Source organism: Peromyscus californicus, unplaced genomic scaffold (genome assembly GCF_007827085.1).
Source record: "Peromyscus californicus insignis strain IS unplaced genomic scaffold, ASM782708v3 Scaffold_6__1_contigs__length_162567912, whole genome shotgun sequence".
Lineage (NCBI taxonomy): Eukaryota > Metazoa > Chordata > Mammalia > Rodentia > Cricetidae > Peromyscus > Peromyscus californicus.
The window spans coordinates 13722664-13735787 of record NW_026294584.1 but is presented as its reverse complement, the minus strand read 5'-3'; the positions used below and the strand labels follow the sequence as shown (position 1 = coordinate 13735787).

The 13124-nt window shown below is 42.1% G+C and overlaps 1 pseudogene; it reads left to right on the top strand.

Annotated features, from left to right (window-relative positions):
- Positions 1-12853, top strand: part of LOC128098673 (N-lysine methyltransferase KMT5A-like) — a 37118-nt pseudogene extending 24265 nt beyond the window's left edge.
- The last annotated feature ends 271 nt before the right edge of the window (positions 12854-13124 follow it).

Sequence of the window (13124 nt, the reverse complement as noted above, 5' to 3'; positions counted from 1 at the left end):
GCTAGAGCAATAAGACAACAAAAGGAGATCAAAGGGATACAAACTGGAAAGGAAGAAGTTAAACTTTGGCTTTTTGCAGATGATATGATGGTATACATAAGTGACACCCAAAAATTCTAGCAGGGAGTTCCTATAGCTGATAAACACCTTCAGTGATATGGCAGGATACAAGATCAACTCAAAAAAATCAGTAGCTCTCCTATATACAAATGACAAACTGGATGAGAAAGAAATCAGAGAAACATCACCCTTCACAATAGCCACAAATAATATAAAATACCTCAGGGTAACTCTAAGCAAGCAAAGGACCTGTATAACAAGAACTTCAAGTCTTTGAAGAAAAAAATTAGAGATGATAACAGAAAACAGAAAGATATCCTACTCATGGACAGGTAGAATTAACATAGTAAAAATGGGAATCTTACCAAAAGCACTCTACAGAGTCAATGCAATCCCCATCAAAATTCCAACACAATTCTTCACAGACCTCAAAAAACTAATACTTAGCTTCATGTGGGGGAAAAAAAAAACAGAAAAGCTAAAACAATCGTGAATAATAAAGGAACTTCTGGAGATGTCACCATCCCTGATTTCAAGCTCTACTATAGAGCTATAGTAATAAAAACAGCATGATATTGACATAAAAACAGACATGTGGATCAATGGAATTGAATCAAAGACCCTAACATAAATCCACACACCTACAAACACCTGATTTTTTACAAAGAAGCCAAAATTGTACAATGGAAAAAAGAAAGCATCTTCAACAAATGGTGTTGGCATAACTGCATGTCAACATGTAGAAGAATGCAAATAGATTCATATCCATTACTTTGCACAAAACTCAAGTCCACGTGGATCAAAGATCTCAACATAAATCCATTTACACTGAACCTAATAGAAGAGAAAGTAGGAAGTAGCCTTGAACGCACTGGCACAGGAGACTACTTCCTGAATATAACACCGGTAACACAGACACTGAGATGTACAACTAATAAATGGAACCTCTTGAAACTGAAAAGTTTCTGTAAGGCAAAGGACATTGTCAATAAGACAAAACAGCAACCTACAGAATGGGAAAAAATCTTTACTAACCCCACATCTGACAGAGGGCTGATCTCCAAAAAATGTAAAGAACTCAAGAAACTAGACATCAAAATACCAAATAATCCAATTAAAAATGGAGTACTGATCTAAACAGAGACTTCTCAACAGAAGAATTTCAAATGGCTGAGATACATTTAAAGAATTGTTCAACATCCTTAGCCATAAGGGAAATGTAAATTAAAACGACTTTGAGATACCATCCTACACCTGTCAGAATGGCTAAAATCAAAAACACTAATGACACCTTATGTTGGAGAGAATATGGAGTAAGGGGAACACTCCTCTACTGCTAATGGGAGTGGAAACTGGTACAGCCACTTTAAAAACAATATGGCAGTTTCTCAGGACATTGGGAATCAATCTACCTCAAGACCCAGCTATATCAATCTTGGGCATATACCCAAAGGATGTTTGATCATACCACAAGGACACTTGCTCAACTATGTTCATAGCAGTGTATAGCCAGAACCTAGAAACGACCTAGATGCCCCTCAGCTGAAGAATGGATAAAGAAAATGTGGTACATTTACACACTGAAGTGTTACTCAGCTGTAAAAACCAATGACATCCTGAAATTTGCAGGCAAATGGATGGAACTAGAAAAAAGTCATCCTGAGTGAGATAACTCAGACCCAGAAAGACAAACATGGTGTGTACTCACTCATAAGTGGATATTAGCTATAAAGTAAAGGATAACCAGGCTATAATCCACAGTCCCAGAGAGACTAGGTAACAAGGAGGGACCAAAGAGGGAAGCGAGGATTTCCCTGGGAAGGGGAAATAGAAGAGATCTCCTGGGTAAGCTGAGGGTGGAGGGACATGAGGGATTGGGTTGGGCAGGTTTGGGGTGAGACACAGGCAGAGAGTAGTGAAAGAGATGTCTTGTTAGGGGTGCCAGGGGAAATTGGCAGGAATCTACAATGGTGACCCCAGACAAGCATCCTCCTAGTGAAGAGGGTGCCTGAACTGGCCTTCTGTAATCAAATTGGTGACTACCCTAATTGTCTGCATACAGCCTTCATCCAATAAGTGATGGGAACAAATGCAGAGATCCACAGCCAAGCATGAGTCGAGTTCTGGGAGACCACATGAAGAGAGGGAAGGAGGACGGTGTGAGCCAGGAGGGTCAGGGCATCACGGGGGAACCCACAGAATCAACTAACCTGGGCTCACAGGAGCTCAGACTCCGGACCAACATCTGGGGAGCCTGCATGGGACCGACCTAGGCCCTCTACATATGTGTGACAGTTGTGTAGCTTGGTCTACTTGTGGGACTCCTAGCAGTGGGATCAGGCCCTGTCCCCAGTGCTTGAGCTGGCTTTTGGGAACCTATTCCACATGCTGGGTTGCCTTGCCCAGCCTTAATACAAAGCAAGGAGCTTAGTCCTACTCAACCTGATGTGCCACGCTTTGTTGACACCCATGGAGGCCTGCCCCTTCCTGGACAGAAACAGAGGAAGAGTAGATGGGAGGGGGCAGAGGGAAGGTGGGGGAGGAAACAGAAGGAGAGGAGAGAGGGGAAACTGTGGTAGGGATGTAAAATAAATTAATTTAATTAATAAAATTTACTATTTCGGGGAATACTTTGCTTTTCTCTGTTTTCTAATAGCTGCAGTTACTGTTAACAGAGCTGTAACTTGCCTTGATAGCATTGTGAGCTGTGTAGATGTCGCATTTCTCTGTCTGCGTTACACATTCAGAAAGCATACAGATGCCCAGTGTGTGCCATACGTTATGACAAGTGCTGAAGATTAACTATATATGTAGAAAATAACTATAACACTATATCAAAAGTCTGTACCCAAGCATGAACAAAGCACAGAATCCCAGAGGAGACAATTAATTTCAAGCTTCAGAAAAGCGTAAAGTCATTCTTACATTCCATTCACACCAAGCACTGCATACATGAATGAACAGATGAACCAGTGACCAAACAAAAGAGTACAGGTAGAACAGAGAATCACCCAGGCTACCTGCAAGGGAACTGTAGAGTCCACTGGCACCCACTGCGGGGGGGGTGGGAGGGGGTGGACACATGAGACCCCAGATGAAAAAGTAGAGCTGGAGTCCCTCAGGCTTTGCAAAATAATTGCTTTGTAAAACATTAAACATGTAATCCCTTAGAGCAATATTAATCAACATTTACAGAACTGAGAAAGACAAATGCCCCACATCTATTGGGATAATGGGCCTGAGGGCACACACTTACAACCCCAGCACTGGGAAGGGTGAGAGAAAAGGATCCAGAGCTTGAGGCCCTGACTCAGAAACCAAAAAAAAAAACACCAAACAACTGCAGCAAGAAAACTGACCGAGGTTCAGTTCCCAGCACCTACATGAAGGCTCACCACCGTGTGTAACTCCAGTTCCAGGGAATCTGAGGGCCTCGTCTGGCCTCATACAGCACAGGAAGTAAGCAGACATATACGCAGGGAAACACTCATACACTGTGCATAAAATTAAAATTGAAAACCCTTTTTAAAAAAGAGAAAGAAAAATTATTTCTAAAAATTAGGAAACCAGCTCTAGGCACTTCATAGGCAAAGAATTTATCCTTTCTAAAACTGAGCATTCCCTAACCATTTTAGACCTGGGTAAGAAAACTGCCCATCTCCTTTCATTTTTATCTTTGTTTTTGTTTGTTTGTTTGTTTGTTTGTTTGTTTGTTTTAGAGACAAGGTCTCACTATGGAAACCAGGCTGGACTCAAATTTACACCAATCTCCCTGCCCTGTCTCCAGAGTGCCGGGATGGCATGCTTGCACGGCCTTGCCGGGCTCCATTTTCCTGTTTACTGTTTGTTTGTTTCATTTTTAAATAGTGGTGCTCCCGTAATTAATTCGTTTTAAAAAGTGATCCATGCGATGCCTCCATATCATGCCTAAAACAAAAATCACACATTCAAGATTAGTTATTTTTACTATGGGAAAGAAAAGAGGTTTAGAGCTTGGGCCCTGAGGTCAGCTGCCCATGGCTGCACCCGGGCCACCCCCCTGCTGACGAGCAGGGCACCCTTGAGTTGCTGACTCCATCATCAGTCTGAGCTTCCCCTCCCCCACGCTCGCCCCTTCCCCATCATCAATAGGCTGCTTGAGCTGTCTAGAACCCTCAGCCCAGAAACTGGGTAATTTTATTTGTGTTGGGTTGGAGTGTAGACGAATTTCTAAATGGTCTTATTAAATAAGAAACATGGAGCCAAATATAGGGGTGAAAGCCTTAGAGATCAGGGAAATAGTGATAGCCACCAACCTTACCCCTCCAGCTCTGCAGCTACCAAAAGTGAGTTACTTCCTACGCCTTTATTGCCTTGCTGTTCTGCCCTCTCATTGGCTCTTAGCCCAGCTACCTCACTTCCTTGTCATTGCCTGTTTGTACAGACCTTCAGGTCTCTATGGTTGGTACTGGGATTAAAGGTGTGTGTCACCACGCTTGGCTGTTGCCTAGTGTGTCCTTGAACACACAGAGACCCTGTCTACCAAGTGATCGGATTAAGGGCATGTGCTACCACTGCCTAACTTCTAAGTTTACTTAAAAATGGCTGGCCTTTTCCCCTTGATCTCCAGGCATGCTTTATTTATGAACATACAGATAAAATATCACCACAGTGGGGCAGTGTTTGATACAGTTTGGATTTTTCGAGACAAGAGTCTCACTCCATAATCCAGGATGCTTTGGCACTCAACATGTAGCCCAGGCTGCCCTTGAACTCACGGCAATTTTTCCTGCCCTAACCTCTCATGTGCTGGGGTTAGAAGCCTGAGCCACCACACTCAGCTTGCCCCTCGGTTTCTTCAGCTATGAAACTGGTATAAGGCCAGCAGATACTGTGAGGACTCCATGATGGGCGGCTGGCAGACGTGGTAGACCTTCACAAAAGCAGTAGCAGCAATAGACAACCAAAGCAGCAGAGCAAGGGTGATATCCGGCACCTTAATTTCTCATTTTATGAAGCATTTATTTGGGTCCCTATCCAATCACCATCAAGCCTATGTTCATGTGTTTTAAATGAAAATGACACAGGTACGCCTTCACTTGCCTAAGTGCACAAGTATTTTCCCAGTATTTCACTCTGTTTTCTGTAAGTTTAAAATATTTTCCATAGAAATGGTGCTAAACTTTTCCTTTTTAAAATCTTGCATACTTTATAAGCTTGGCTCACTCTCAGATCTTCTAACAATAGTATATTTTCCCTTATTTTAATTTACTTTCTTACATATGAGCAAAATATTAACATTTAAAAAAATTTTAATGGGGCAGTGAGTGAAAAGAGGGCTGAGTGGGAAAGGTACTTGCTATCAACCCTGACTGTGTAAGGTCAATCCCAGAACCCACATGATGGAGGAAGAAAGTGATGCTGCAAGTTGTCCTCTTAAAATTCACAAAGAGGCACGAAAGAACCTGGATGCCAAAGCAACCCTGAGAAAAACAGTACTGGAGGAATCACGATGCCTGATTTCAAGTTACCCTGAAAACCACAGTGAACAGCAGCCCGATACTGATGGAAAAGCAAATGTGTGGCGATCTAGATAAACCAGTGCAGCCACAGTTACCTGGTGTGCCAAAAGTATACATTAGAAAAAAAGAGCCTCCAACGGTGCTGGGAATCCTAGATGTCCAGATGTGACAGGGCAGGACAGGGCAAAGGTTCCACCATCTTGTATTCTTCCTGAGACTACTTCAGGTTTAACTAGAATTTGATCTCATTGATGGAGAATCCCATGGAAAGTCATTCAACTGGCTTCTAGGAATCAAAGGTTAGGATGCCCCAGCTAACTCATTTTAGCTTCTATTAAACTGCCTGTTTGTGAGGAATCCTCTCTAGCTAACCCCTTATCTCAGTGTCTGTTAAAACTTCTTACAAGATGCCAGCATGAGGTCTCTGCCCTTAAAAATCCCATGTTCTGGACACTTGGGGACACATCTAGGTCCCCAAATACTTGGGTGTGGTTCCAGCTGGCTGGAATAAAGACTTTCAATTGTCTATACTTTGTCTGAGTGGTCATCTCTGGTGGGCTACCTGTAACACAGATTGTCTTAGTTTGGGTTTTTTATTACTATGAAGAGACACCATGACCACAGCAACTCTTACAATAAAGTAAAACATTTAATTCAGGGGCTCACTTACAGTTTCAGAGGTTCAGTCCATTATCATCATGGCAGGGAACAATGGTGGTGATCAAGCAGGCCTGGTGCTGCAGGAGTAGCTGAGAGTCCTACATTTTTAGGCAACAAAAAGTTGACTAAGACACCGGACAATATCCTGAGCATAGGAAACCTCAAAACCTGCCTCCACAGTGACACACTTCCTCCAATAAAGCCACACCTCCTAATAGTGCCACTCTCTATGAGATTGTGGAGACCAGTTACATTCAAACTACCACACAGATATAGAAGAATGAAACTAGATCCCTATCTCTCATCTGTATGAAAATCAACTCCAAATGTATCAAGACTTGTGATGATTTGAATGAGAATGGCCCCCAGTAAGGCTCATATGTTTGAATGCTTGGTTCCTAGTTAGAAGAACTGTTTGGGAAGGATTAGGAGGTGTGGTCTTATTGGAAGAGATGTGTCATTGTGGGGTGGGCTTTGAGGTTTCAAAAGTCCACACCATCCCAATTAGCACCCTCTTTTTTTCTCTTTGCCTAATGCTTGTGGATCACTTCTACTCTCTTTTATAAGTTGCCTTGGTCATGGCATTTTGGTACAACAATGGAAAATTAATTAAGACAGAAGTTGGTACCAGGAGTGGCATATTGCTTTGACAGGCATGCCCATGCTATTTTGGGAAGGAATATGGAAGATTTTGAGTCTTTGGACTCAAAAAGTTGTTGAAAGTTTTTAGCAGTACTTAATAGGTCAACCTAGTAAGAACCAGAAAGACAGCAGTGCTTAGAGAAATGGGGACTATAGAGACCCAGTGCCGGATGTTTCTGAGGAGAAGAATATTAGCAATTGTTTAGAGGCCATTCTTGCACTATTTAGGCAAAGAATGTGATTGGTTTTTGCCCTTGTCCTGTGAATCTACCTGAGGCTAAATTGAAAAGTTTAGGACTAATTTCATTGGCAGAGATTTCAAGACAGCCTAGTACTGATCCTGTTGTGTGGTTATTAGTAATCACTCTTATGTAGATCTACAATGAAATGAGCAAGCTGAGTGAAAAGTAATACAAAATGTACAATTTGAGGAGAAAAAGAACACCAGGAAATTTAATGTTGGGGCCAAGTCTTGTAAGCAAAGAGATGAGAAGTGAAAAGAAATGTTTTATGGGAATTAGAATAAAGGAAGTGAAGCTCATATGGCAAGACTCCATCCATAGACACTTCCAACTTGTAAAGAGGAAATGCCTAAGGAATCTTCTCCTAAAAAGGAAAAGCTTATTCAACAAATGAAAGTATCAACAAATCAAAGCTTATGCAAATGTAATTCAAGAAGGGGGTCAAGTTTCATTACAACCAAGCAGCAGAACTTGGCAGTGCAGGCCACTTGGTTCTGGCTTTAAAGTATGAAGGACACAGGAGTAAAGGGGTTGTGGAATCTTCTCCCACTGTTAAGGGAGAAGGCATATGATGGGGGAATCCTGGAGACCATCAAGTGAGGCTATGGTGGTGAAGTCTGGACTACTTTGGAGACCCCAAGATGTTGATGATGCCAGAGTGCTGGGATGTCTGCCAGAAAGAGTTAAAGGAAGGGAGTGGAGCCAGATCAAAAGAGAGAAGTGTATTGCAGTTATCAAAGCTGGAAGAGTGGAGCCAGCTAAGCCCTTTGGCATCATACACCCAGTTACAGGATGTAGAGTTTGCCCTGCTGGGTTTTAGTCTTGCTTTGGTCCAGTTGTCAGGTACGGAAGAACTGGCTAACTGTGATGCCTATTTAACATACTAAAGCATGCACAGGCTGCCAGGCTTTCTCAGTATTGCAAGTACATGTTACAGAGTCCTGGCTCCTCTCAGCACTTCTCACTCCTGCCCACTGCTGCTACCCTAAACCTCTCCAGCCTCAAGCTTTGCTTTCCTTTCCTCGGTGTCTTTCCCATATAAACCTATAAACCCTCCATTTCTGCCATGTGCTCTCTTGGACTCCTCTCTCTCTCTCTCTCTCTCTCTCTCTCTCTCTCTCTCTCTCTCTCTCTCCCCTTCCTCTCCTCCTCCTCCTCCTCCTCCTCCTCCTCCTCCTCTTGTTCCTCAGATCCTCTCTTGGTCCCTCTCTCCTCTTCTCTCTCTCTTCTCTTCCTCTCTCACCCCCCACCCCTGCCATCCTCTCTCCTCTCATGACCTGGTTCAGCTTGAACCCTTCCATATCCCTCTAGCTGCTCCCTCCTATCTACAATAAAACCCTTCTCCTCAACCATACCGTGGAGCAGTCATTTCTTCATTTGCATTCACCAGTATTTCCTCACGATACCCCTATTCCTCCCTTTTGGAATGATAATATATAATCTGTGCCATTATATGTTGGAAGTATGTGATTTGCTTTTTGATTTTACAAATGGTTACAATTAAAAGATTGCCTTGAATCTCAGAAGAGTCTTTGAACTTTTAAACTGTGTTGAGACTGTAAAAAATTACGGAGTGCTGTGGGATGTTCTGTATGGCAAATGTGTTGCTCTGATTGGTTAGTAAATAAAACACTGATTAGCCAGTAGTCAGGCAGGAGGAAGTATAGGCGGGACAAAGAGGAGATTAATTCTGGGAAGTGGAAGGCTGAGTCAGAGACACTGCCAGCCGCTGCCATGACTAGCAGCATGTGAAGATGCCGGTAAGCCACGAGCCACGTGGCAAGGTATAGATTTATAGAAATGGATTAATTTAAGCTGTAAGAAGTTAGCAAGAAGTCTGAGCCATTAGGCCAAACAGTTTAAATAATATAAGTGTCTGTGTGTTTATTTTATAAGTGGGCTGTCGGACTGCCAGGGTTTGGTGGGATCCAGAAAAAAAAATTCTCCAGATACAATGGAGACTTTTGAAGTTGGATTAAATGCATTTTACATTATGATATAGCCACGAGGCTATGGTGGCCATGGAGGGGAATGAGAATGGCTTCCATAGGCTCATATGTTTGAGTGCTTGGTCCCCAGTCGGTGAACTATTTGAGAAAGATTAGGAAGTGTGGTCTTATTGGAAGAGGTGTGTCACTGGGGTGGAATTTAAGGTTTCAAACGCCCATGACATCTTTCTCTCTCCCTCCCTTGACTCTCTCTGCCTTGTGCTTGTGCGTTAGGTGTAAACTCTCAGATACTGCTGCAGCTCCTTGCCTGCCTGCTGCTGCTGTGCTCTCTGACATGATGGTCATGGCCTCACCCTCTGGATCTTTGATTCCCCCAAATAAAATGCTTTCTCTTATAAGTTGCCTTGCTCATGTTATTCTATCATAGCAATAGAAAAACAATACCAAAGACAAATCTCAGTGTAAGACCTGAAACTCTGAACTGTTAAAATGAAAAGCAGAGAAAGTGCTGCAGGGCTCAGGTGGGGGCCTTTACTTTCTTGAAAGAATAGCTCAGGAAAGATCACCAACTATGGATGAATGAATGGCACTTCATGAAGTTAAAAAGTTCCACACACCGAAGGAAACAGTTGAATGACAGCCTCCAGAATGGCACAAAATCTTTTCTAACTACAAATGTGACAGAGGATTAATATACAAAAAAACTGAAAAGAAACTAAATAACAAGAAATCAAACCTAATCAATAAGTGGTCTAAGGTAATGAACAGACTGTTCTCAAAAGATAAAGTACTAATGGCCAATGCACATATGAAAAATGTTCAGTCTCACTACCCAACAGAAAAATGGACTGTGGAATTACACTGAAGTTCCATGTCACCCCATTCAGAACGGCAATCTTGAGAAAAGGACAGTAGGTGCCGGTGAGTGTGCAGACACAAGGGAACAGCTGTCCACTGCTAGCTGGAAGTGCAAGCCAGTCTAGTCATAACGGAAGTCAATATGCAGCTCCCTCCAAGACTGGAAAGCAGCTCTGCCTCTCCTTGGTATTTACCTAAAGACTCAAGCCAACATATTATAGAGACATTTCTACAGAAATGTTTATTGCAGCATTCCCAACAAAGGCCATGGAGCTAGTTTAGGTATCCACTAACACAAGGATGGGCAGAGAAAAAATTATATACTTATGCAGTGGAGTATTATTCAGTCATAAAGAGGAATAACTATATAACTGTGCCATTTGTAGGACAAGGAATGCACTGGAAGATTATTATATTGAGCTAATCAAGTCTTAGACAAATATCACACGAGGTCTCTTATTTGTGCTTCCTAGATTTTATATAGATTCATAAAATCATCTGTGGATATATTACATTAAAGCAGAAATGAAACTGTCTCTGGAAATAAAAGGCACTAAAGAAAGGGGAGCAGTAGAAAAGGGAGGTGTGGAGTCACATGAGGGTAATACGTTCGAAGTCCACTCTAAGTTTGTGTGAAATGTCTTTATGAAACCTAGTACCGAGTACAGTGAATCTACGCCAGCTGAAAACAAGGTTTTCAGATTTTTCTCTCAGTGCTGTTGGCAATGTCTTTCCCCAGAGAAACAGGCCGTGCTCGTAATGATCATTCTTTCAGTTCACTTGTTGCTCATTAATTCCAGACTTCTGTGTGTTTAGTTACGTTTTGTAAGTTTCTTTTCTTTTGAAATTTGTCTTGCCTTTTACCAATGATGCACTCACTGTTTTTAAAAATGAGTTGGAAGACAGGAATTGTGGCCCATTCCTGTAATTCCAACGCCTAGGAGGCAGAGGCAAGAGGATTGTGACATTAGGTGGATAGTTTCTCATCTTTGTCTGTACTTTAAACTATGAATATGCATGTAATTATTCTATACATATTTTATTACATATAAAATATATATATATATATATATATATATATATATATATATATATATATATGACACCAGAATAATCTGCTGTTGAAGTAAGGCATGCTATTTGGTAGTGACAATGCTTCACTAACTTTCCTCTGTGAAAATTCTTCTGTTTACATTTTCTGCTTCTTGGATCTATTTCATAGTTCATCTAACATAGTTATAATAACCCACCCCCAATCCACGCTGTAAAACAGCACTGAACCCAGCATACACCTTCAGGGCAGCAGAGCCAGGACTGACTAGGCTGGGTCTGACTGGGCCTCCAGCCACATCTGAAGGTATGTCTCCCATCCTTCCTGACCTGACTGGCTACCTAGGCATACTCTGCTCATGGCGATGATAGAAGTACAACATGGCAAGTGAAAATACATGGTTCCCCTTAAGGCCTAGATTCAGAACTGGAACCACCCAAAGAAGAGGCTGAAAGAAATGACAGACCCACAAGCACAGGAGGAGACTTGTGTCTTCACATCTCCTCAATACTTGGAATTATCAGATTTATTCATTTTGGCCAACATGATGGCATGGAAGAACTATTTCTTAATACTGTTATTCCCTTGATTGCTAATAAAGTTGAGTTTTACGTGCCTATCTCCCACTTGGGCTCCCTCTGTTTGTTCAAATGCTATGCCTATTTCATGGGTTGTGGTTTTTTTCCATGTTGATGCATTACAAATTTTTAACAATTAATTCTACCTACTAGTTGTTTGCAATAGTATCTACTAAAAAAGACTCCACACAGTGCAGCATTTTGCTCTCGGTGCAGTCTGTGGCATCTTCCACTGCGTTATTGTGCCACCCCTGAAGCCGGGTGGTTATTTCAGCTCACTGGTGGAGTTCATTTGCTATCTCATTCCAGAGATCCACGTGTAATTAAGTTTGAACAGTGACTTTTCTTTTCTCTTTACCCAGGACCAGCGACTTTGAGAGAAAAACAGAATAGCTCTGGATTATTGTAAATAAAAATGAGGTAAAGTATATGAGTTTGAGTGGACCTCGGTCCCTCGGATGTTTATCTCACTGAACTCCACTTCTGCAGAGACGTCACAGCTCCTTTGGTAGGCAGGTTGGTGCAGCACATTTTTAAAGAATTCATCATCTGGAGAGGCATTTCTTCAAGCTAACCTTACGGCAGTGATATCATCATCTTGCACTGTAACTAATCCGTTTAAAAAATTGCCCAAATCAATGGTGTACATTTTTCTAGAGTGTTTTTGCTGTACTTAAATATATCACCCCCATCATGTAATTCTACCAATGCAGTGGTTGCCAAGAAGGCCCTGAAAAATCCCCTCAAGGGAAAGCAGGACCCTCAGAAATTATCTCAAGTGAAAACACAGCATAATAGAATAATAGAAAATTCACAGATTTCTAGCAGGTGCAAGGCTGAGCTGCAGTCTTCAAGAAAGGAAAAAAAAGTAGATGAGCTCATTGAGAGCAGGAAGGAAGCTGCCCTGAAGTTTGATCTCAGTGATGGCAAAGGTAGGGCTATGATTGCCACCGAGCACTTCTCCTGGAGAGACTTCTTGGTAGAATACCATGGGGACTTCATTGAGATCACCAATACCAAGAAGCAGGAATCTCTGTACACACAAGACCCCTCCCCAGGCTGCTACACATACTATTTTCAATCTGAGCAAAACCTACTGCATGGATGCTGCTTGAGAAAAACTAATTGCCTGGAGAAACTGATCAGTCACAGGAAGTGTGGGAATTACCAGACCAAACTGCAAAACATCCACGGCATGCCTCACCTCGTCCTTATCAACCCCCGAGACATTGCAGCTGGGGAGGAGCTCCTGTACAACTATGGTGACCTCAGCAAGTCCTCCATGGCAGCCTACCCTTGCCTGAAGCATTAACCATGCGGCCTCCCTGCCCCCTTCAGATGACAAGGTACTATCAAAGGGAAATGACTTTTTTTTTTTTACACACACTTACTCTTAGATTACTTCAAATGTCTTTTAAAATTATACTAAAGATGCCTTTTCACATGGTATGTAAATGACTGTTACAGGTTTCCAAGGTGGACTTGAACAGATGGCCTTACACTTCCAAAACATTTATATTCCAGTTGTTTTTGTACGTTTCTGCATACAAGTTGAACACTTGTGCTTCCCATACAGTCTAAGA